The following is a 26,398-nucleotide window of genomic DNA, read 5'->3' as shown; positions in this document are numbered from 1 at the left end:
TCTTAGGTAATGATATTGCTATGACTGAAGGTATTTTATTTTATTTTTCAGACACAAATACAGTATTTTCTTGTTTAAAGCACACATGGGCTTTCCATACTTTCATCAAATTTTTATTTTCCCTTTCTCCCTAGGGCAGAATGCATGAATGTCACTGTCATAAAAATTAATGGAAAGGAAAAAGAAAACAAACCAAACCTGATTCCAGCCTGGTCAGACTAATGATGTGCGTGATGTTAAATGAAACCAGAGGAGTGAACATGCAAAGGTGACCAGCACTAGAATGAGATCCCAGCTCCAAACCCCTGGTATAAGACTTTCACCAGAGATTCACTACAGAGCCACTCCGAGTGGGCTAAGGGGTGGCACCAGAGCTGAGGCTCATGGCAGTACAGCCTAAGAGCCCCTGACATAAGCTCTTCTGACAACTTTCAATATCTAACTTCTAGGCAAGGGGGAAATTCCATATGTTTACTTGTCCTATGGAGGGGTCACACAGCTAATTTCATTAAAGCTCTCCAAAGGCTTCAAAATGAGGAGCACACACTATATAAAAAATAACTATTAGGCCTTAGAGTCACAGGAGTATGAGGGAAGGAAGAAAGAGAAAAGACTGAAAGCACCTTCTGAATTTCTAGATGTGCTCAGATCATTCATTCTGATTATAAATGAGCATCCTATAACACCCATTGTGTGAATAAAACCCCAACCAAACCCCACCACGACCATTACAATCTGAATTAGCGACACAAAAACTACAACATTCACAATAAACCTTTCCCTTGAGGCATCCAAAGTTTGCAGTGTCTTATTTGCTCCATTTCAATATCAAGAAAATGTCAGGGGCTGAAAGGGAGTCCCAGGTTCTCTAGGTCCTGCTTTAGCAACCCGTTTACACACAGAGCTGATCCCAGTGAACTCGTTCCTGCTGGGATCTCCAGCACAGAGCCATGGCTGGTGCCTAAACCTGGAGGTTTAGGTTTAGGTTAAACTGGACTGGAGGGCTCAGTCAGTCTGCTCGAGTGTTCCAGCAGGAGCTTGTGCCTGTTCATTCCCCAGGTACCACAGAACCCTCCCACAGCAGATCTAAAGCATGTTATTCATTGCTGTTATCCTGTGTCACTGCAGAATAGACAAAAAATAAACCAAGCTTGCTGCAACCAATAAACAGCAGGCTAACCTTCAAGGTTTGTATAAATCATGTGTATCTGCTTTAAAATTCTCATAAGGTCAAAGAAATAGCAGAGATGCTATCTAGCAATCTTCAAGTATTTCCTGTTTTCAATGTCCTAATGATAATCCTTGCATCTGTGGATGCAAAATTTCCCACAAATTTGCTTCCTTGTATTAAAAGACATGTTTTAGCCTCTGCCTGTGATTCCCATCTGCCCTGGGGGGTCTGGAGGCTGTGGATGGAGTTTGGGGAAGGCTGTTGGGATGCAACCAGCAGGTTCAAATGCCTGTCACAGCTGCACGCCGCGCACCGAGAGGAGCTGGGGCAGGGATGGCCTGATGCATCAGCAGTCAAGAGGAGCAACCTTTGCATTCCAGTGCCCAGCACTTATTGCTGCTGTCAGGCACCTCTGCATTGATTTACAGGCACTCAGCTTGGATGGGAGTGGAGGAACTTGTTTCTCTCAGAGTCAGACCAAGAGTAAGCGTGAGCTTACAAACATTGATCCAAAACACACTCACAGAAGGCACAGGAGAAGGACAAAACACCAATTCAAGCTACATCCCGTGCTAGAAAATAGTTTTTAAGGCTAAAAGAAAAACAAAACTCCACAGTCTTTTCAAAAACCATGGGAAAACCAGCAACATACTTGCTCACATGGAATTTGAACTGTGATGCTAATAGAGGAAATTTCATGTTAAACATGGAAACCATCATTGTAATTTGGACTTCTAGAATTAAACAAAAAGTATGCTTTGTTCTTTGATGTTTATGCAGCACAATAAGATTTTCCATCTAAAAAAAAAAAAAAAAAGTATTTCTTAGCTGAAAAACAAAACAGTAGCTAAATCTGCTCATAGCTAAGTGGCTGCTCTTGACTGTAGTGATTTGGACTGAAAGGTCCAGAGAACCACCTGCAGAAATTCATTGGGAGGGAAACAAGTTTGTATTTAGCAGAACTAAATCATCTGGAGCTGATTTGAAACACCAATCCTCCCTGCTGGCAGATGGGAGAGTGGGGGCTCCAGAGGGGAGCACAGAGCTGCCACAGGCAATGGTGAATTCAGGTCATACTTATGGTTTGCTGTAATCAGAAGTTTCAAACAGTCTTTTCATGTGTCATTTCACTGTTTCAGTAGTTTAAGAGGCAGGTAAGGAAGACCCAGGACAGACTCTGTATCATCCACACCTCAGTGGTTCTCTCTACTCTTTAAATGCTTATAAACTAATTTCCACATCTAAATTTTAATTGGTCATATTAAATTGCTTTTGAAACTGTCTTCTTTGAAGACAGAAATATGCTATCACTTCTATAAAACTAAACCTGTTCTTAACAACCCTGATTATCTTTATTTCCCAAATGTGCAGTTGCAGAATCATTCCATCCAAGATCTTCCTCCAAAAACCACTCTGATTTCAACCACAGAGTAATTGCTGGCACTGATTCTTTACCTGCCTTATCTCGCAGTCTCACCTACTCCTATGCAATCCTAATATCTATAAGCACGAACATGAGTTAGACCCACGAAGATTTATATGGATACACACGACAAAGCAGGAAAATATGGAGCTCTTTAGAAGAGTCTGGGAGCACCTGTGCAGTTACACAGCCAAGGATCCCTGGGGCAGACACAGCAGCAGGGGCATGAGTGGCACTGCTGCACAGCCAGCTCTGGAAATGCTGCAGTCCTTTTGGCACACCACAAACACCACCCTTGTTCTCCAGCTATGGCTCCTTTTTATCTCTTTCATCTGGGGCACATTTGTGAGGATTTATTTTTCCCTGCCTGCACTCTTTCATTTGAAAGTTACCTAGGGTAGTCTGAGACAGATGCCAAATCCAAATTTGGTAAGTAAAACTAGAGCAAAACGAGAAAAAAATGAAACCCAAAATAGCAAAAACCCAAACCCTGAAAGAAAACATGTTCTTGGACAAATGACCATAAATTGTAATAAAGAAGAGAATTACTGGATAAATGAATGAATATGACTATTTGGAGAGAAGTCAACACAGCATTTGCCATGACACTCAAAGCTACTGCTGCTCAAAGCTCCTTGCTAAGAGTCCTTTGAAGGAACCAACGAGCACAGGGGCAAGGGAGTTTGAGCTGATATAGTCTTTTTGTATTTCCAAAAGATATCTGTCAAGGTCTCTCATCAAAGCCTTTTGCTTATCCATCAAAGCCTCATCAAAGCTGTGCTGCCATGGGACACGAGGGAATGTCCTGTCACAGATAAAGGGGTGGTGGAAAGACAGGGGCCAACAGCAGGGCAGCTTCCCCAGTGCAGGACATCACTGGGGTCCCCAGGTACCCAAACCAAGCCTGCCCAAAACGGAGCTCACAAAGGGCACCAACAGTGAGAAACTACCTGACAAAGTTTTCTCAGGATACCAACTTTTCTCAGGCAAAACTATTTTTTCCAGGGAAGTTGAAAGCCATCTGTGGAGGTATGCAGGAAGCTCTTGTGATACTGAAAGGCAAATCAATTCCTATACTGATACAGCACAATGCATATAGGAAAAACTGTTCAGGTATGTACAGAAATAGGTTCTGAACTGTTCATTGCTGAGAAAGAAACTTCAAACTGTGAGAAACTGGTTTGGTGAAAGAGGCAGCCCACTTCTCAGTCACATCCCAAAAAGAATTTGGTGAAAACAGAGAATGTACCAAATGTTTTCAAAAGTACAGCTTCCACACAGAGAACTGTCACACAGCCTGTCTGCCATGATCCTGCAGAAGAGGTGAAGGAAGGGATATGACAGAAGCCTGTAAAATCATGCCTAGAACAGAGAAAAAGCTAACAAAGGAAGCAAAGAGCTGATCCAGCTCTCTTCTGCTGCATGAGGGAGGGACAGCAATAACAAAAACGCAATAACAAAAGGAGGTATGACTCCCCAGAATATGTAAATCTTCTGGAATAGTGATAATACATAAGAGTTTAAATATCAGCTAGAGAAATTACTGGAAGAAAAAGTCACAACAGTTTGTAAAAACAAAGGAAAACATTAAGCCAGAAGTAAGGAGAAGAATATTCCAGAATGTTTTTGCCTTGTTTCTGACTTTTCCTCTGCCACTGAGCTGGACTGCTGCTGAGTTTCCAGCCTGCCCTCCTACAGCCTGCTCTGTAAGGCTCCAGTGGGGTATGTTTTACTGAGAACTGATACAGCAGAGAAGAACATAAAGTTTCCTGACAGCATTTGCAGTTGTAGGAGGAATGAATCTGACTCCAAGAGTGATGACAGCAAGATCTGGCTCCTTTTTCACCCCTAAACCTCTCCCTCTGCATTTGCTCAGGGTGCTGGTTTTTAGGGAGCATCAAGTTCCCTCCTTGCTCACACCACTGAAATTAGTGGGGTTCTGTGTTTGGAACAGAAGGCTGAATTGAATGGTCATTGGTCCTCTGAAAAATTATTTGGGTAATTTATTAGTTTTAGTGGTAGCATGATGCACAAAACCAACACAGCTCGGCTCCTTAACTTTTGGAATTGTGCTGTTCTGTAATGTTGAGATCAGAACATAAAATGAACACTTAGCAGTTTAATTCACCATAAAGGAAGAATTTTATTATCATGAAATGTTCTTGTTGGAAATGTTGTTTCTTCTTCATTTTGCAAAAATAACAATACCCCAAGGGGAATGTAGAGTTTTGAGAATATAAGCTTCAGACTTAAATAAATAATCCAAACCAAAAATAGTTCTTTACACTGATAGCTAAACTCCACAACATAAAGGTGTTTTTTGTTAATACTAATTTTAAGACTGAATCTGGATGATAATTCAGTGGCTCTTAATAGTTCACATAAAGCCAGATAATTGACATCCACAGGGTATCTGACTGGTCTTTTTCCAGTTATTTCATTCTTTTGACTGTGAAGTAATGTCTGTTTTCCCTAGCTGAAGGAAGTCTGATCAAAACAAAACAGAAATACAGAAGCTAGAAGACTGGATTAATACTTGTCTCAACTATGGTTTGTTGTTGAAGATTTCCTAGCACATGAATTGTGCCAGTAGCATCAGCATTATCCTAAGGTTCATCTTGGAGTCAAGTCTCTGTTGTGTGAAGCCATGGACACCAGCAAAATCACTAATACAGTGACCACTCAAAATCAAAGTATGATCTCAGTATGTTCACAGCTGGATCTCTTTGTTCAATTATAATGAAAAATATTTCTGTGGTGTTTTTCTAGAATGTACCTGAAAAAATGCACTCGGTTTTATTTAAAACTGATTTTTTTTTTAATTTTTCCTCTTGAATTATCAAATTCTTGAAAAAGTCTGCGCTTTGCTAGTGGTTTTTATATCACAGCAGTGTGTTTTTCCTACTGACCAGTAAAAAAGTTATTCTTCATATTAAAGTATTTCTTTTCAAAAGACAAAGGAACATGTTGTCTGCTTCTATTATGAGCAAATTAAGAGTAATGGCAAATGCTCAGCTTCATATGCTCATAGAAATTCATTGTTCCCCTCTTATAACTGAGCCTTTTATTTTATAACAAACAAGGACAGTCATTGGTATTCCAGCACTGTTATTGCCTACCTTCTTAACTTCCACAGCATTCTTCTTAATTTATGGGAAGCCTTCTGATAATCCTTGAAGGCCAAAATTAATTGCTGTCTGTTTTTCCAAACTCTTTTTGGGTCCAGATTCATAGCACTGTGATAAAGATTCCTTGCCCTTCTTCTTGACTGAAATATATCTATATTAGTCTGCAGGTTGACACTTAAGTAAATCATTTATATGCAAGGCTGAATATGCTAATTGTAGAATAATTTTGAGACTTTCTCCTCTGCAAGATAATTATTTCAGTGTGTTTAAAAATATTTTAAAACAGAATTTCAAGTGAAATTCCTATCCACCCTCAAAATCGTCTTTTAAAATCGTATATTTTGACAGTTCTTGCATGGATAAGGATGTTGGGGTTTTAGCACAAGATAAACAGAATTTAACACACTACATCCCAGATAAACACAATTAAAAAATACTTCTGTGAAGCAGTTTTTATCTTTTGGCTCATCCTGGTCTTTCCATGAAACAAATGCATTTCTTCAACATCAAGAAGGTAAAAATGTAATGTCCAAGCAGCATGAACCATCTCCCAGATGGATTTTCCCAGTTAAAAGGAATCCTCAAAGAACAAATCAGCTCAACAATAGCAGTTTATTTTAAAAGATATTTCTTTGCAGTTTCCATTCCCTTTACTACAAATAATCCCATGGAAGTCACAACTCTAGCAGAGAAATCTGTAGATACTCTCAACAGACAGAGGAGAATCTGTCAAGCAAAGATGAGTCCAAAGAGTAAGAGGTACTATAAACAACACAAAATGGGCCTTATTGCTACATTTTTGTGATAGCCAGAGCTTGCACAATGCAGGGGTTTATGGGAACAGGAACAGGACTGGATCCTAAACCTATAGATTTAAATCAGAGAAGAAAAAAAGTACTGTAAGTGGTTAATTAAGAAATCCTTTGTTCCCCTAGATGTTCATCATTATAAGGATGTTGAACAAAGCAACATTTTGGGTCATAAATAATTAGAATTTTTAAACCAAAAAATAATTCTGACTGCTGGCTCTAGGCAGATGCCATTGGTTGACAGTGGTACAGAACTTGTTATTACATGGCCATGGTCGTGGCTTCAGGTGTCATCAGTGTTAACAGATGTGCATTACATAGATCTTAAAAAAAGATCAAGTTATCTTCCCTGCATTGCAACAAAACGAGAGAAAGATATCCCATTCCCATAAAGTTTCACAAAGCTCTCATTTCCTGTGAGACAGATTTCATTGTTCTCTTCTGCAGTAGCGTAAATTTTTCCGGTTTTCAGCAAGTGAAATGCTTAGTCATCTGTCATGACCACGTTTCATTTTAATGCATTTTTCCATGAGTTTTTTTCCAAATGGCCGTCCTGGTCATATTTGTTGTCCTTCAACAGATTAAAATTAATTTATGATCAGGAGAAAATATGCTCCCAAGGAAATTTTAGGATGCAAAGTTAATGAAGTGTCCCAAAAGCCTCCAAGTGTCCTGTAGAGTATCCATCAAGCAAACCCCAAAGGTTTTGTGCTGTTTTACTTCCAAAATGATAAACAACTCCCTTGCCTCACACCATTCTGCCTCGGAGTTCTAAAACTTGTGCTGATTACAGGTGCATTTTTCATCAGCTTCACATTGTCTTTCCAAAGTTCTTCAATAATTTTTTTCCTCCTGTGCTAAGCAATATGAATATTCATCTTTGTACTCACAGCGAGGCTGGATATCTTTGAAGCAGCAGTCATTTACGACTGGCAGTGACAGGTATTACAACATTAAAATGGAAACACGATCGGTTTGATCTCTGTCAACTTTGTTCTTTCCTTTGCAGAGTCAGTGTGGATGTGCATCACTCCATTGTACTCAGCATTGTCTGCTCTTGCTGCTTCCACAGTACAAAATGTCAGTACAGTAACAATAACTTGATTATGTTCATTGTCACTCATTTAATTAACATCAAGTCTTGTTCTAATCTTGACATTTCCTCTGTGTGCTATTTTTCTTTATATCAATTCTTGTTATAAATAGCAGTCACTTTCTGCAAACAGAGTTTTCTTTATTTTCTCTTTTCTCCTGTCTTTGCACTGCAGTAGCACAGAGAAAACTGATCTGTGGCTTGGTTCCAAGATATTCTCATGTTATAAACAGTGACCATGTATGGAGAGCTGAAATCTGCCCATACACACAGTGGTTTTCTTTGAGAGGCACAGCACAAGACTTTCATTTATTTAAATATTTCCTAAGAATGTACAAAGTTGAAATTTCCAGAAGCAATCAGTTTGGCTTAACTGCATTCCCATCAAAGATCCCCATCAAATCCAACAGTGAGTGGGTATATTAGATGCAAACCCAGAATAAACTGCTGAAAACATTATTCACTGATGTTATAAAGGAGTGAATTTCCTCAATATTCAAAATTATATCCAATTTCATTCTTCTCAAGATGAGAAAATTATGACCTATTAATGTTGCATAGAAAAACCCCTCAAGCCTAACCACCACAGATCTCAATCCTGTTTCTCACAGCCACGTCTCCCAGCTAATTGAGTAAAACTAGAAAGGGAATCCCTACTTTTCAATTTTTACTAAATTTTACAATTCTTTTTTTAAGAATGCTTATAACACATTACATGGCTTGATTCAAGGAACTCTAAAAGGGAAATGTCATACAGAACTATGTGAAAATTAATGTCAAAACACTACCCAGTGTATTTGATCATACACTATCACTTAGAAAATATGCCTTTCCAGTTAAAAAAAAAATAAAAGGAAACATCCATCTGGATTCTGCATGCAGGAAAAACTTTTCAAACAAGCAATGAAATTAGAAAGTTCACAAAGCTTATAGAGGACTTCAAACTTATCTCCACTACAAGAAATTCAGCACAGTGAACATTGGAACAATTCTTTTTTCCTTTTCCTATAGTTATCCCAGACATAGTTGGAAATAATGCTGTTTTAACTCAAGCTGTCTTTGGTTTTCCATAACTTTAAAAAGTAATGAAGATCACCAAAACCCTGAGGAATCCAATACAAATTATTTGCTACAATTGTAAAGACTTTATATAGAGCATTTAAAAAAAGGGCAAAAAACCCATAAATAAAAATGAAAGAAGCCAGTATCTAAAGAACTTGATTTTTCAAGGTTCTCAAAAAAAATTAATGAAGAAAAGTCAGTACAATAAAGGAAGATCAAATAGAAAAATGATTAATTTCCACAGACATTAATATTCAGTGTGCATTTATAGAAATAAGATAAACCCAAAGTACATTTTTAGTAGGACAATGTCTCAGACTCCCTCTGTTCAATACTGGGAAAAGCACAGGCAACAAGAGGGGCCAGAAGAAAAGAGACATTAGTTTGACACATTTCAAAAGCAAAGATATGAACTGTAGCACTGCTTTCATATTCAAGGAGAAAGCTCTGGATGTTGTCCTCCACATCAACTGCCCATTACTCTGTGAAATCTAAATATAGGCCCCATGTGACAAATAGATTTGACTCTAAAGAGAGTCAGGAGAAAATATCTATCAATCAATAAGTTTTAAATGTGGTGCTTATACAGGTTCCAAAGCAATGAATATACACAGGACAGTGAGGCTGTCCTGGAAAAATGCGCTTTTTTTTTTTTTTTTCAGAAAAAGTGTAGCATAAATTTTCTTCAGATATTTCATGTCATTCTACTTATTGATTGCATACCAAGTCTCATGAGCAAGCACAAAATTTTAATCAACTTCTGGACTCAATCCCGCCACCACAGACTTCAATGGAAATTGGATCAATCCCATTATCTACCATATGACTCCACAGGGCTTCCACAGGGAGAACCTCATTTCTAGCTCCAGCCCGCAGGGCCCCCAAGGCTACATTTAAAGCAGTGAGCAATGTGAATACCAACTAGCCTAAAATAGCATTAAATGTGCTTAAATAGGCCAAGATAATTTGGACAGCTACAAAAGCATAATCCTCACTGAAAGCCCACCAATATTTCCCACACATTTCTTATAGAAAATAAGCTATAAAGCCCAGATGTGTTAAAAATATATCACATGGCCTCCTCCTGGCCAGGAGCACGTCAATGGCTGAAAAAAATTCTTGCTGATTTACTCAGGGTGAAATTCAGGCTCTCTTTGTGCCAAGAGTACAGACAGCACAAGCTGGAGAACACCTTGTTCGGCGAGGAGAGCTTCTACCTGCCTTGTTCCATCGTGGTGCCATGAGTGGCATTGCTAATCAGAGCAGGAACCTGCTGCAGCACATCCAGAGCTGGGTTAGATCCCCAGCTGGAGCAAACTAGCCAAACATTCCCTCTGGCCCAGCATTCCAGAGCATTTTGGAACTTGGGAAGCCATGGTGTTGAGATGGGCTCAACATAACAAAACCAGGGCTGGCTTCCAGCTAAAAGCTCCTGCTCTGACATCAGCTGGGCTGGGGGGGGAACTTGCTGGAACCTTCTCTCCACAGCCCCAAAGGCCTCTGGCAACTCCACTGCAGGCAGTGGACAGAAGGGGAGCCCCAGCACATGGTGTCCCAAATTCCCAAATGCTTGGAGAGCAATGTGGTCCTTGGGAAAAGGTTTGGAGCTGCATGCAGAAGAATGCAGTGTTTAGTGCCCAGTCTGTTTGGTAACTACAGGAACAGACAAATGAAACCCTTTTCTCTCAATAAATCCCAAAAAACCCAGCAGATACCTGGTCAGTAAACATCAAGCTGAGACACAAAGTACCTTGACTGATCATTATGTGACAGTGGGAAAAACCATTATGAACAAAACCAAAATACAATGTTCAGGGTGGTTTTCTAAGCATTTAGTGACAGTACCACAAGAATAATTTACAAGGCTAAGATCAACTGCCAGGTTCAGACCCTTCTGGAAATTAAGTGCTTTTGACAATTTTATTTCTTGTTCCAGCTTTCTGTATCAACTTCTGGGACTGTATGAACACCCAGAAGTGAAATGTAGTCCATAGGATGATTTGGAGCAGGTTGCCTCCTCTGTCCTTGAGAGAAAAAGGGAACAGCTGTTTTGGCAGCTCCCAGCTCCCTGGCAGCCAGACATTCCCACCAAGCCTCTGCTCAACACCTGGGACATCTGGAACTGCTGCCACCTCCACACAGGGAAAGTGGGCTGGTGTGGCACAATGTCCCCACCTCGGTGACACCAGGCAGGCCATAGGAGCTGGGCAAAGAAATCCTGCCAGACCCAGGTACAGCATCCCAAACCCTGCACGATGGGAAAGGGGCCATGCACAGCAGCTACTGCTCATTACTCCAGATAATGGCTAGAATTAAATGAAACATTTTGTAATACTCTTCAGGAACCTCATTCAATTTACCAATCCCTAGAAATTAATGGTATGAACTTGCATTAAATCAGTCTGTCATTAGCTTGGCTTTCTTTATGGCAACTCATTACGAGGCACTTCCTGCCAGCCAGAAGCCAAGAGAACGTCTGCAGACACAAGTTAAAAAGCACCATGGTACATTAGCTCCCTGCAGAGCTCAGCTGCATCCCACAGCACATGACAGTCCCCAGGGATGAACACAGGGTGACAGACTGGGGACACCACAGCTGCAGACCCAGCAAAAAGCAGGATTTGCCCCACTTTGATTAATTCCCTTGGGACTTTGAAATGGGATAATGGGACCTTGTGCTCACTGTTCTTGCAGCTCTGAGTTTATCACAGAGACAAGGAACCACCTGAAATAGGCATCATCCATTAGGGGTGTTCTCCCTCAAAATGCAGGTCAGTGGGATGAGAATCCCACTATTTCTCAGCACTGTAGAGAGGGGGACACAGACCTAAGTAAAGCCCTGCCTCTTCTGGCAGCCCCACTGACTTCAGCAGGGATCCAGCCTGCCCTGGTGGTTAAGCCACTTGGAACATTTGGGGACTGGAAAACAAGGCCCTTGTTATTTGCAAGGAAAAGTGCTCCAGAGAAACAGTGCAGTTCCTGGGGAAGAGTTCTGCATGGCTTTGTGAACATCAGGTCAGATAAGATCATGGAAAACAACTGGGCTTCACCAGGCTTATGTTCCATAACTCTGTGTGTATATATCTGTGTACACCTACATGAGCAATATTGTTGTTCTAAAGAGGTTTTTGCATGACATTCTAGAAAAAAAGGAGGAAAGAGTTAAAAAAAAAAGAAAAAGGAACTAATTTGTAAGATCCATATAGCAGGAGATGTGGGTTCTTCCTCTGCCTTCTATAAGGAGCACACAAATGGAGTTGAACCAATCCACCAGCCCTCAACCAGCTTACAACACAGTTCAAATTGTTCAGATTTCCTTTTGAGGCTTGTAATTTTATTATTTATTAGACACAGTGAAACTTCACTTACCCTAATGTCTTATCTAAAAAACCCACACTTGTTTGAAATGAGGTCATGTCCCTTGACATACATTAAGGGATGTGGAAAGCCCCTATTTATCCTAACGCCCATTTATCCATTTTAATACCATTTGAATAAAGAAAGTTTCCCAATATGTCAGGCTTTTCTTTTTTTTTTTAACAAAACTCAAAGTTAATTAAACCAAACTCTACAATATTTATGACTTTTTTGGTAGCTCAATGTGGTTTAGAAAGGTGATGTTAATATTGACATTAATTAACGTCAATCTTAATGTACTATTACATTAATAGGCTGGCATATCATTCAGCCTAAGGCAATGTACTGTGCTGCTCAAGCTATTTATAACAAAGTATTTTAAACAGCTTTGCCCCCCACTAAAAAAAAAAAAAATCAATTTATACTAAATGTTGTTGCAGAATCAGATTCATCACCGTGGGGATTAAGAAAAAACGAAAGACCAATTTAATGACAGGATTTAGTTCATTATTTATCTTCTAGCATGTAAATTATAGATTGCCATGAATTTTTCATCCTTTTGGTGCCCACTACCTAATTCATGCGAAAAACATAAGTCTGTGTTACAAAGAGCGAGCTCCCCAGCTCTGTGTACGAGGAACATCTCCTCTGCCTTTTGACAGACGATAATCTGTCAAAATGAAAAATTAATGGAGGCTCCCCTAATTCATCATCTTCTGCCTCTCTTCTATTAATGGATTTTTTTCCCCCCCTCTATAACTGTGCTTGCACTGAATAGAGCTGGTGGGTGGGGGGAGAAGATAAACAGGTCAGCTGACTGCTTCAGCTTCTGCAGGGCACCGTAATTCAGCTGATGGATGGATGACGTGGTATTTATTGAATGCATTGAGGAATCCTGTGGTTTCCAACACAGTCTGTGAGCATGCTGAGATAAAGCTCATACCAAATGTCTCACCACTCTCAGCTTGGTCACAAAGACAATTACTTTGTACAAATGATCAAAAAGGAGTGGCGTGAGCTAAGCGTGCTGTAGTACACACAGCTCAAGGCATCCACGGAGCAGTCAATAGAAAGAATAATTAGGATTCAGTTTGATTATAAAATGCATGTGAAAACAAATCAATCCCTCTCTCAAATTACCTTTGATGAAATAGTTTATGATGTTCAACACTCCACTCTTCCCAGGGTCTGAGAGCACAAAAAAGCATATGTCCAGTGCACAAATATGCCATTCTAAATACTCTTCTTAATTTCCCTAATCACTGAAATCTAAAATCAGAAAGCTGCACCAAAGGTTTTCTGCTTTTCACAACTCATCTGCTTCTGCATGTCTGATGCTTTGCTATGGTTGTGACAGGATAAAGCCCAGGAAAAGCATGCCTCATCACAGCCAGGGCTCTCTGACAGCCCCATGACGTGATTGCTAAGGACAGAGGAGCTTTATGGAAATGGATCAGCCTACAAGTGAAATGAATATTTGCTAGGAAGAGCAGAGGGAATTATAATAACAGAAAAGCATTTCCTTTCATAAAGCACATGCAGTGCATACCCATACATGCTTTGATAGAATCATTTTATGCTATGGAAATCCCTACTCAAATATCCATTTTGAACACTACTGGAGCATTGTGAATAACTCCAGAGCTGTTCCACAGAAAATAAAAAACCCCTGTAGCCTGTGTCAAGCTGCATAGTACTTTCAGAATTAATTTCTGAACTAGTAACCTGCAAAGCCCAGAATTAACAACCTCTCACATATTCATTTTAACCTGCAGCCAAACAGGACCATTTTCATGAGAACTCTGTTCCTCACGGAGCAGTATAAATATTGCAAACAAATCCATTTATCACAACTGTGGAATATGATCCCAGCACTGCAGCATGGCCACATCACCCCAGTGCTGATGGAAATATGCCCACAGAATGCAAGAGCAAGCCTTGACCCACATTTTGCAGCTTTCTCAAACCAAAACTAGTTGATTAAGGTAGACCCAGCTTGAAACTAAAGAATCTTGGCCTGGCATGACAGAGGCCAACCTGACAACCCCATTACTGAACCATGCTTACTACAGATACAGCTCCATGTCATAGGCACTAAATATGATGAAATAATATCTTCTTTCCCTGTGATGGGGAAAATAGAAATGATACTTTAGCAGTTTCACAAAATAATTCCATTTATTTGTAAAATGCCTTAGTTGAATATGGTAATGTTTTGGAGACCTTTCCCACCTCACAAAATAAAATCATAAAAACCTCACAAATCTTGAAGGAATTCTAATCTCTCTTAATGGAAAAAAAGACTAATTTATCATTACCAAAGAGCTTTGCAAAATAATTGACTCTGCACATTCAAAAATGGTTGGCAAGCAAGATATCTTCACAGGAATGGCAGGACAATGGATCTGGTACAAGAAATCTCTAGGATCAAAACTCATCAAGACCCTGAAAGATGCTCTGGTAGCCTTCATAGGTTCCACAGGTGACCTTTTACTTAACGTGTACCACAAAGCAAAAAACCACCATTAAAAAACTAACCAACAATCATCGTTCCACTTTCTTTTTAAGTCTCAACAAACATCCAACAGCTCTGAAGCCTGGAATATTACAACTTGCTGAAGAGAGCTCTCTCTCACCCACTGCAAGAAGATGAAATTTTTATTGCTGCTCTCCATGCTGTACTTGGCCTGGAAACCAAACACCTTTCTCCAAAAAAAGCTTACCTGCTATTCACCTAATCTAATTATTATTTATTAATAAAGCACTGCTGTACAGGTAAGTAAGATTGCACCATGCAGCACAGCTATTTGCCTTTAAATTCTTGATGATGGAGGATAATGCAAAGGGGAACAAGGGAATCATATTCCAACCTGCCATGGGTCATAAAAGGAGCCCCCAACAACTTCTCTTGTGATCAAGTATTAAATCCTTCAGATACCTAAAAATTATTATGCTGATATGGCTGTTAAGGTCAAGGTTTAAAGTATAATGTGGATCTTAGAAGAAATTCTAGTGATTGATGTAACACATCAGACACTTACCTTGAAAAAGGTATTATTCAGCTGCCTCCACAAGAAGATTAAAAGTGGGGGGAAAGAAGTTGAAGAACTGGTTAAATGACGAGTGGTTGTTCTCAGTGGTCAATGTAGCAATGAAATTACTGTAAAAAATAGCTACTGATATTGAAACTTGCCTGCAACATCTTCTGATCTCTCTAATACATGTCCTCCAGGCAGCAGCTCTCGCCTCACCTCAGTAACCTTGTTACACCAGCTGGTTTCAAATATTAGCAATTTTCAAAATCATGTCTGAAAGATGTTTTCTGTAAACTCTGCATGTGAAGTTTCTGAAACTTTCTGACAATGAATCAGGCTCTGTTTTCATTTGCTTGGAGCTTGAGTTACTTGCTCACAAATTGTTCCTTTCTGTTTTCTGAAATTGTATCTCATTATTTTTAATGGTTGCAGAGAGCTTGTGACCACCAAGCTTTTAAACAGCATTAAGATAATGACAACAGAGAAAAGCGGGCAGAATTTTGAAGAACACACAGAAGTTACAGGGTTGTGCTATGAACTGTGCTTTGCTGAAGTCTTGGTTCACTACTGGTAACAGCCTGGGGGTTTTCCACAGCCTGTGCTTAGCAACTTATATCAATTTACATTAAAGCTCCACTGCTTTATCAATAACCCATCTTCTACTTAAACACCAATATTATATATGCTATATAAACACCTTGATCATCCAGCCCATTACAAAACACTGACATTGTACAGATAATTTGCCCTAATTCTAGAGTTACATTTCAGAACATTACCACTTCCACTGTGGGACAGAAAAGAATAGACAAGGAAAAGCCTTAAAATCTCCACAGCTGGTGCTGCTCTGGTGTGACCATGGGCTCAGAATGGCAGTAGGAGAACCTGATCCCCCTCCTCAGCAGCCTCCTCAGTCACATTCATGCCCACAGAAGCTGGGGGGACAACAGAAATATCTACTCCTTGTTGCTTGGTTTACTCCTAGACACACCCAACTAAAACAAAAACTAGAAGGAAAAAGGAATAAATAAGAGAAAAAAGTCTTCAATTCACATGACTGGAAAAATTCAGTTTCAATTGCACAAATTTAAGTGAATGAGGCACTGAAAATAAGTCCCTAGACAATGTGCTTTTCAGCAGAAAGTTCACCTTTTCCAGGTACTGGATGGAGTTTGAAAGAATGAAGTTGAAATTAAGTGGGAGAGGCTGGGGAAAAGCACGAGCTTTGGTATCCATAGGAAACCTGCCTCAAGGCTGCATCAGTTTAAGTTTTTCTGCTCTAACACCACAGCATTACCAGACACAATATTCCACATTAATATTTAGGGTCCTTTACACCACTTTTTCTACAAAGTGACATAAATGCAGCTCTTAAAGCCCCTTGAGGTCTGTTCTCTCCAGGTTACCTTTGTTCATACCTGTGCTCACACTGGAGTTAATCCTGATTTTCAGCTATGTCAGCGGGAGCAGGATCAGGTCCTCTCCAGAATCAGGATACAACCATGTTGTGGCCACAAGATATGTTTATGACCAAGATTAGCTTCATTAAAACACAAACTCACAGAAATAAAAATATGAGGCACCTGATTTTAGAATAAATTACCTTCATGAAATTATGGTCTTTTCTTCGCACTGCAATATTCACAGGAAATTAATGAGGTTGTCAGACGAATTCGATGAAGATTTATGTGCTGATTAGGTGACATGTCTTAAAACAAAATAAAATAATAAAGAACCTCTTCCATTAAAAAATCAGCACATTTAATTTGAATCCAATCTTTTATCAGATTACTTCTGTTTAGTGGCAAATAGTTCCTTTGTTTAAAAACCCTTCACAAAGACAAAGCCTCAGGAAAACATTTTGTAAAAGTATTCTGAAAGTCAAAGTCATTTTGACAGAAATCAAACCAGAAATAATTTCTCCCTGAAGGAATCCTGCTTTATTTTAATGATGTCTGGATTGTTTCCATTTAAATAGAGTAATGGGAATTTTGTTAAAAATTTTGATTCAAACTGTCCGTTTTAACAATGATCTTTCTTGTAAGCTTAGCCAGTAATTTGTCATATACATTTTGTTCAAGTGGAGAAAACAAATATTAAAGGAAAACAATTTGACTAAAAACATCTTCCCTTCATTAAGGAGCTTTATGTTCTAATGTCTGAAAGTGAAAGTCTGCTTTAATGGCTGCTGGGAGATGGGGATCTCTCTGTCAGACACTTACCAAGGCTTGCTTTCTGGGTAATAGAGGCTATTTATGGGGCTTTTCATGACCTTTCTTCTTGGTACTACCAACAGAGGAATACTGCAGGCATCTCTTTTGCATCCACATATCTGCTTGCTCACGGATTATTGTCTCGATTGTTTTCTTCATTTTGAAGAAAAATGTTGCATGTAATTAAAACAAGATAACAGCACAGGGCTGTGTGTTCTATCACACATCTCCCCAGTCCCTGCAGTCATTACACACACTAACGTACATTACACTGTGGAGACAGATAGATTGAAGCTAAACTCCTGCCTTTATCGCCCCGTGCAGCTCGGAGCCTGGCCCACATTCTGGAAGGTACTTCTTCAGTGAGAAAAGTGCTTCCTGGCTTTTAGCAGTACAAGACAGCCTTCTTTTAAAAGAAAGAAGAGCCCCATCCTGTAATTGTTTACTGAGATCTCAGAGTCTTCCCAAGTTAAATTGAAAGCCTATTTACTTTGAGTAACCCATTTAATTTTGCTTTGTGAAAACCAGAATTCTCTGATGCAGAACTGAGTTCTAGAAATCCCTTCCACATAAACACTTGATCCTGAAAACTCCTTGCCTTAGCTTTAAACAGAACACTCAGAAGAATAACAAAAAAATTGCCCATTTTGGGGATTTCTAACCCAACAGCAGTAAACCTCTACGGAGCTCCATCCATCAGCTGTATAGACACACGCTCTAGAGCCAGCTTCAGACTCCCAAGGAGTCAAATTCCTGCACGTTACACCAGCACCAGTCAACTCAACTTTTTAAGAGCATTCTCTGCGTTATTTCCTTTTACAAAAAGGATTTGTACAATGATGTGCGTGATTTATGAAGTTTGGTTTTGGTTTTCAAATTTAAGAAGAAAACAGATATAGTGCACTCCACTGCAAATGCACTGGTAGCACACCTTAAGTAGAAAAAAACGTACACATTGCTATTCTGTCTGTTAATTAATAGTCCTTTGTCTAATGATAATAAATTTGGACTGAATGTCTGAACTGGCCTCCAATACCCAAGCACTAGAAATGAGCCAGGAGTTCACAAAGTGTCAGCACCAAGCACTTGGGTTTGGAAAAGGTATTTTTGGGTAATAGTGCAAACAAAGGTTGGAAAAACAAGCTTCCACAGCAGCCCCACTGAGTACAACCTCCACTAAAGCAAAACCTGGTTATCTAAGCTATCAGAGTTAAGCAGCACTGGAGGTAATTGCCACTATGTTCTACTGCCCAGGTTTCCCCTATGGTTCCAATTTGACACAAAAGTAGAGAGCTATATGAGGTTCTGAAAAATAAATAATTCAGAAGGTTATTAAGATTGTACAGTTCAGCATGCAAAAGTTTGGAGCCACCAAGTAGCTGGTTCCTTTTCCACCCACCTGAGAGAGGTTTTTTATGTATAGACCTGTAATGAGAAAATAGTCTTGAATTTCAAGAAATAACTGATCACAGAATTCTATCAAGCGAGAAGGACTCCTCAAGCTGGAGTCTCAGAGACCTGGGTACATAGCACAGACTTCTACCTCTGGCTGTGATGAGATGTCTGGCAACAATAAGCAGACTGTTATCATCACAAGGGATCAAGTGCTCCATGTGGGGAGGGTTTCACTGTCTCCCTGTGCTCTGGTTCAGTGCTTAACACCATAATTGTCTCTGCATTTGCTTCCTCCAGCTGCCAGGCTAAGTTCTGCGCAGTCCCTGCAGTCTGGTGATGCAGCAGGCTCAACACAGACACTTTCTGGACTGAATCCAGAGAGCTTTTATTTTATTTTCAACATTAGAATAGCCAGATGAGCATGGTTAGGCTTAACACCACTGCAAGTGCTTGTCTGCATATCCCTGCTCTGTCCCCTCCAAGTTAATGCCAAGAGACTTCACACAAACTCAAGATGCTGCTGCCATTTGCTTACAGTGTTGGTCAGGTGTGTCAGAGATGTAACAGCTAAATATTGGCTGGACATTTCTAAAGTAACTTTAAATGTTGTTTTTCTCTCTATATAAATAAAATATCAACTGCTGACTTATACGGTATGACACTCCTGGCTCCCAGTTTAAGAGCCAGAGCAAGCCCTGGCAATCAGCTGAGCTCAGGCCACCTGGAAGCCTGGCAACAGCACATCCCAGCCCCCAGGGCAGTGCTGGATCAACCACAGAGCTCACTCCCACCAGGAACTGTAGACTGGAGTAAAGAAGGAACAGTTCTGGCCTGTGGACATCTGTGAGGCAGACAGAGAGCAGATGTGGATGACTGTGGTCTCCTTGAGCTGCCCTTGCAAATTAAACAGATGTTGGATGGCCATGGCCCTGCCCAGTCCCCCAAAGGCCAAGAGCAGGAGCTCCCTGGGCTCCTGGGGCTGTCCCAAAGCACAGCCACAATGCAAAGTCAGGTCAAGGCTCTCTGCACACTTGGATTGTCAAGGAGCTAAAGAAGACTGATCTCTGATGTTAGAGCAAATCTCTCTGCCCATTTTGAAACAAAGAGAAGACAAACCTTTCTAATTAAATAATTTAAATATTTTGTTTATCATGAGGAAAAGCTAATCTCCTCCTTTGCTCAGATTTCTGTACTCTTGGATGCAGATGAACTATTTTTCCTGAAAGTTCTCTAAAATATTTAGCCTGAAGCAAATATTTGCATAAAAACTTTTAGTTTGAATAATTAAAACCTGGCAAGTGAAAATGCCAAATGCTGGACTACCTTAAGAGTAAGCAGTGTTACCAACTCCATCTGCAACAGACACTTGCATAACATTTTATGAAACCCTTTAGGGCAGGAAAAATTGCACTTTCTCTGCTGACATAATAACAATTTTGTATATGAAAGTGCTACAAATCTTCTAAGTTAGAGATGTCACTGGTAAAAGGCAAACAAGGACTAGAAAAGATCATAGCTCTACTTCCCAAACATGATGACATAGCTGCTGCACAAAATCTGTGTGTAAAATGCCTCTGAGGAAAGCAGAAGAGCAGCCTGCTTTTCAGACAGTAATCTGCAAAATAGAGACACACTTTTTTGCTTTTATTAAAAGAAAACCAACCAATTTTGAATGAAAAATCTTTAAGTTAAAGACCTTTTTTTATTTGAGCACTGATTTTATTAAATGTGGATGTGACTTGATTTCTAAGTGAACAATTAAATGTTATATGTCTGAGATGGATCAGAATGGTACATATACAGACAGCACTTAATGCACCAGTGAATGTTGCCAGAATGTTACCATAGGTTGCCTAAGTTTAATAATTAAAGAGTTCTGAGCCACTGACTAATCATTTATTAGGTTATATAGGAATAAATAACTTAAAGGCAGTGTATAAAAGTATTCTTTCTATCGCCTCCAACAAAACATCTGATGGATGAAATGAGTCAAAAAAACTCTCCACAAAACAACCAAACTAAAAAGAAGCTGTACAGGAAGACAGGATAAAGGACAGGGTTTATAACCCAGGCCTCTCCCCAGAATTACAGGTTCTCTTTAAAGATGGCTTAGATAAATATCTTTCATGAAAAGCTTAAATGTCTTGCTGATCCTGCCTTAGGATAGGGGAGGATTAGCCAACCCCCTTGAGGCTGCCTTTCATCAGAACTGTCTATAAAGCTATGTTTGTAAAATGTTAGGGATTATCTTGGCAATAAGACTGTCTCCTGTTAGAACAAGACCTTAAAGAGACGAATTAATGACTCTGACTAATTGGATAATAGAGCAAAGGATGGGTGACGTGCTGTACCGAGGTCGAGCCCTGGTCCTGTTTGGGTGAGCAAGCTGGCACAGCCCTGCACTACAGCTGGCTCTTGGCTGCACAGGCTGAGAAGCTGTGGCCACACTGCTGGTGGGGAAGCTGATCCTCCAAAGGTCATTTCCTAACACGAGAAACCCGCAGGAGGACGGGCCCTGCCCGCGGCCTGTGCGCCGAGCGCTGCTCGGAGATCAGCGCGGCGAATTCCCGCGCGTGTGGGATGGAAATATCAGCTGGCTCTCTGATCTGCTGTGGCAGTGTGGGAGGTGACCTCTCCCCTGGCTTGCTCTTCTCATCATCTGCTCCTGGCAGCGCAGCGGCCGAGGGCAGCCCGGGGGGAGCAGCCCTTGCCCGGGCTGAGAGCAGCCAGCTCTGCCGCAGGCTGACCCTCGCTGACCACGGCGGTGCCAGGGCAGCACAGGGAGCTCTGTTTCCTGGTCATTCCCTGGCACAGGTGTGTGTTTTACACAGGCCTGACCTGTTCTCAGTGAGAGCAGCAGCCCAGGGTGTTCCCCACCTGACACAGGACAGGGCAGTGCCCCGCTCAGCCTGCCTGGCACCAAGGGTGCAATTAGCACCCAAATGACTGCAGGGCAGGCTCTCATCCTACTCTCATCCTGTCAAAGGCTCAGAGCAAAACTCCCTTTTCTCTCAAGTCCCACCCAACCAGCCTAAGCAGAGCCTGGCCTTGAGCATCCTTGAACAATTGAATCTATTTCCCAGTTATTCACAGACAGCACCATGGCTCTTAGCTCATCAGCTCAAGGTCCTTTCCAGAGCCAGGCAGACTTTTTTTGCAAATATATCCATTAACATTTGACAGACTGAGCCTTATAACAAATGTTCTGCATGGACCTCAGCAGGTGATCCAGTGTTCCTCCCTCCCACCTCAGACTCTGCTGGCCTTACAAACCTAGGTAAGGACCCCAAATCTTTGCTTCTGTGCCATTATTTCTCCTGTTTTCAATAAACCAGGGCCTCAGTGGGGCTCTTCATTTCTTACAGGCACTTGATTGCATTTAGCCTTTTACCGCTTTAGTGAACTAATTTTCAATCAACTTAAAAATTAATTCCAAATGCAGGGTCCATAATTAAAAAGAAACAGTTAATCCTTTGTGACAATCTGAGTCCAAAATTATGCTTCTAAATTATTTGGACAATCATTTAGTGGGGAAAAAAATCTCTTTCCCAAGTCTGATTACATCAATGCTCTAAAGAAACATTTCTTCCTTAGGTCTGATTTCCCTGGTGGTTGTGATATAAACCCTGAACTTCTTAAATGTCACTTAATTTATATGATTTTTCTGTTTACCCTTTTAAAATGACAAGTTGTTCTCTAGTATTTATGTCTGTTTGAAAATTAGATATCATGGGCAATCCAGTACTGCAGTTGCATTTCTGTTAGCTTAAGCTTAGTAAGCACTTACCATAAAAACAGAAAATAAAAATATGCCTACTCTTACTTTTTCAGTCTTTCCTTTTTTTTATTTTTGCAATGTCCACCCATTCTAAACAAACTACTCAACTAACTTTTTACGGTTTGATTCCTAACAGGGTAAGAAATTTAAACAGGTTACTACTTTGCCTTTGGTGAGCGATCGAAGGAGGTAAAGGTTTGCTTTTAACTCTCCATTGCTGCCAAGGGTTAATTAATTTCACTCCAGCATGTGGTCCCCACTGAACTCTCCTCCTGTGGCATCACCTTGCAGTGGGCAATGGCTTGCAAACATTATAATCTTTCCAGAAGACCTTTTGACAGTAATGAAATTAAATTGACCTGTGTTGCATCTGGTCTCTGAATTAAGATGGCAAGATTTGTAGACATCAATTTGGACTGGAGAAGCATAGCCCAACTCCCCAGATCATCCTGAATTTAAAACAATCTCTTTTTCCCATAATAATTTTACAGTCTTTCCAAAAGGCCATCCCTCTTAACACAGGAAAGGCAAAACAAGTTAATCATACTAAACAGGCACATATGAATTACCTCTGTGTTTATAACCTGTGCTTGTAGTTATTTTGTATCAGTGAAATAAAAGTGAGTTAATTTTGAAAGTAACCTGTATGGCAAAATAGTTTTGGAGAACTGTAGAGAATGCCCACATTGCATTTAAGTCTGGGAAGATACCTCAGCCAGGAAGAGAACTCATTAAAATAAAATGTGAAAAGATCTTATTCTTACCTAAGGAGACAAGTCTTGTGTGGCTGCACTGTCTATATGCCTCTAATAACTTCTGAGACTAAAAAAGTTCTTTTTCTAAGTTTATAGCATGGGGCAGATCTCTGGGATGTGCATTCCCAAAGATTTGGTAAAGAAGGCACAAAACTCAATATCAGAAAAATCATGCATGTGGTTCTTTCTCTGGCCAGTGATCACTACTGTCGAATCTTAGACTAAAAGAAAACAGGTTCTTCTCCATCTCTCCATGCAATTTAAATCTCAAACTAACAGAAATTCCCACCAGTGTCAACCACTTAATTCTACCTGATTACCTGCTATATTAATATGATGATTTGCCCATTTGAACCCATTGATCTGTTGATTCAGTTTTAATTGCAACCTTGATTTGATCACTGTGTTGCTCCACTCCTAATTACCTCAGAGATACTACCTAAGATTGGCTCAGTTATATGCTGTTTTAATTTCATAGCTCCTTGCTTATTCTAAGTTTTCAATCCAGAAGTGGGGCACTAGGCTGCAACACAGCTCATGAAGGAAAAAAATACCTATTTGCAAGGCACTGGTGATACTTCCAAATGAACATCCATGTCATTCTCATAGCTCTGGAAACCATTGGAAGCCCCTTCTACTTAATTTTTAAATAGGGAACATCAAAAAATCTGTCTGAACCTCCCCTCCTTGGGAACATATTTGAAAATTAGTTTTCCATTTTAGGATTCAAAGGTAATCCAAATTTTAGGCAAAGATTTCTGAGTCCCATGAGCAGTAATCCCAAGATTATTATTCCCTAAGAAATAATATATAAATAATTCACTTGATATAATTTTTTACTCATACTGAATTCTTACGTAACCCTCCCTTAAGACAAAATTAAAATTTCTGCTGAAACACAGATAAAAAGGAAATGAAGTTTGATAGAGAACACCTGTTGAATAAAAAAAAAACTTAAGGTCAAATTTTTTTTGGTGTAGATGCCTATGAAGAGCCAAACCCCCCAAAGGGCCTTACATAATTAACTTTCATTGTCTCAAAGCCCAGGGCAGAAAGAAATTGAAGCAAGGGTAAGAAAAGAAAGGTCAGAGATAAAGTGTTGCATGAAATGTCACACGCGATGCAGGAAGGGCATCCCGACACGTTTGTCAGTTCAGTGAAAAGGCATAAATGCTCATTTTTCACCTGTTGAACAAGGAGGAGGAGAATAGTGCAGGATAAAGCAATGAGAACAAAAGGCCTCTGAGACACCAAGACGCCATCCAGTGTGCTTTCTCACCTGGCACATCTAAAAAACAGTAGCTAGTTCTAAGGTGAAACTTTAGAAGTTTGAGACTTGCCACCTTCCATGAGCACCAAGATATTTTGGGAACCACCAAGGAAGAAACTCTTACAAATGTTAAGGCAAGAGCTTCAGCACAGTTACTTTTTCGTGCAGCTGTGGGAGGTCCAGGCAAAACACACCTCCTTTAGTACTTCCTTCTGTGAATAATTCAATGCCCCAGTCTGCTGGAAAACTAAAGCAACTGGAGTATCTGAGGCAGTATGCTGACATGTATCAGTCTGGTGGAAAAATAGAATTAAACCAATATTTATTTGCTTCACAAAAATTAACAATGTGACTTTGCCTTGGTCATATGACCAGAATTTCCTTAATTTTATATATTTTTGCCTAGAAACATGATTTTTCACCTCTTGAGAATATCTGGTGGGGATTTCTCCTCTGAGCTAAAACAGAGTGATGGAACCTTGGGGTGTAACAATGGTCCAGGGCCATCACTCAGTCACAGGAGGTGAGGGTGAGATCTGAGCTACCAGCAGCTTTTACAGGGGCTTAACCCAACATTTCTCAGCCCTCCTCAGTGGGAGCTGCTTTTGTCTGTTCCAAGGTACTCTGTGCTGCAGGAGGCTGAGCTCTGCTCCCCCGGAGCAAGGTGGCACTGGTCCTGCTGCCTGCTGGATCCTGCAGCCCTGGGATGTGCTCACAGAGCAGCCCCCACGTGCCCTGGAGATGCTCAGGCTCTTCAAAGAGCACAAAAACTGTCCCCACATTTCCTCTGCCAGGTCTGTCTCTCGCTCTCTTTGTACCTGCCTGGCATAATGGGGTCTCCAGGCACTGCGCTGCTAATAATAACTTCAAAGTACCTTTTTAAAGTTTAAGAGTTGAGCTTGAAAACAACTCCTACACATGACATCTTTTAAAGATAGCAGTCAGTGGACTAGAGAATATTGACAATTGCAGTACTAGGATAAGTAAACAAGTCTCTGTGGATTTGATAGCCCAATAAATATCCATTATTGCTTGTTGCCAGGCTATGTGCCTGAAAATGAAAATGAGGATAGAACAGTTCTTAATGGCTGATAGCAAAAATAATCGAGTCTTATCTAAATCAAACTTTATTGGCCTGGATGAATTATTTTTGGCCTCTTGTAATCAAAGCTGAAAATTCACCTGTCAGGCACAGTATGGTAAAACTCATTAGAGCCTCACCATGTGCTGTTATGAAATTGCTCCATATGGCAGTGCATGACTGTTTATTTACTAGATTCAAATATAGGTTTCAGATATATAAAAAAAATATTATTTTCAAATTCCTTCAAGGCAAAAGTGTACATGCTGAAGTTCCAGACTTCTATAATGAAAATATTTCACTTGTAGAAGGAATTTTGCCTCGTGCTGCAGTGAAGCTATTGATCAGGCAATTGGCAATCCTCAAGTGTGAGGACTCATTAAAGCAAAGGTATATGAATCATTTTTTAATGACATCTCTTTGCTTTCAGCAGCTTAGCATGTGTCCTGGTTTCAATGGATGCACTGTAATTTAGGCAAGCTGTCTGCAGACTTCAGCCATTACTCTTACCATATGTTTTCTTCAAAAATTACCATGCACTGGGGCCTGCTCACTGCGGTCGTGGAGAGAGGTGCACTCTCTCTGCTGTATCAGCACATTAACATTACTTGAAAAAGCAAGAGTAATGTGCTTATAAAAAGAAATTCCCAATTAGCAAGTTCAGTGCACGTGTGTTAACTTGGAGTAAATACATTCCAATTATGGGCAGCTCATTATTAAAACTACAGCCAGCTGTTTGCCAGAAATGTGAGATCTGGTAAACAAGTCTTTCCCATTTCCCTGCAAAAGATCCCAGGTTATTTTCCCTTCTTGTTGGTTCCCAAACAA

This window comes from Lonchura striata, chromosome 16, assembly GCF_046129695.1.
Source record: "Lonchura striata isolate bLonStr1 chromosome 16, bLonStr1.mat, whole genome shotgun sequence".
Lineage (NCBI taxonomy): Eukaryota > Metazoa > Chordata > Aves > Passeriformes > Estrildidae > Lonchura > Lonchura striata.
The sequence above is the reverse complement of the archived record's forward strand: the minus strand, read 5'-3'. Positions refer to the sequence as shown.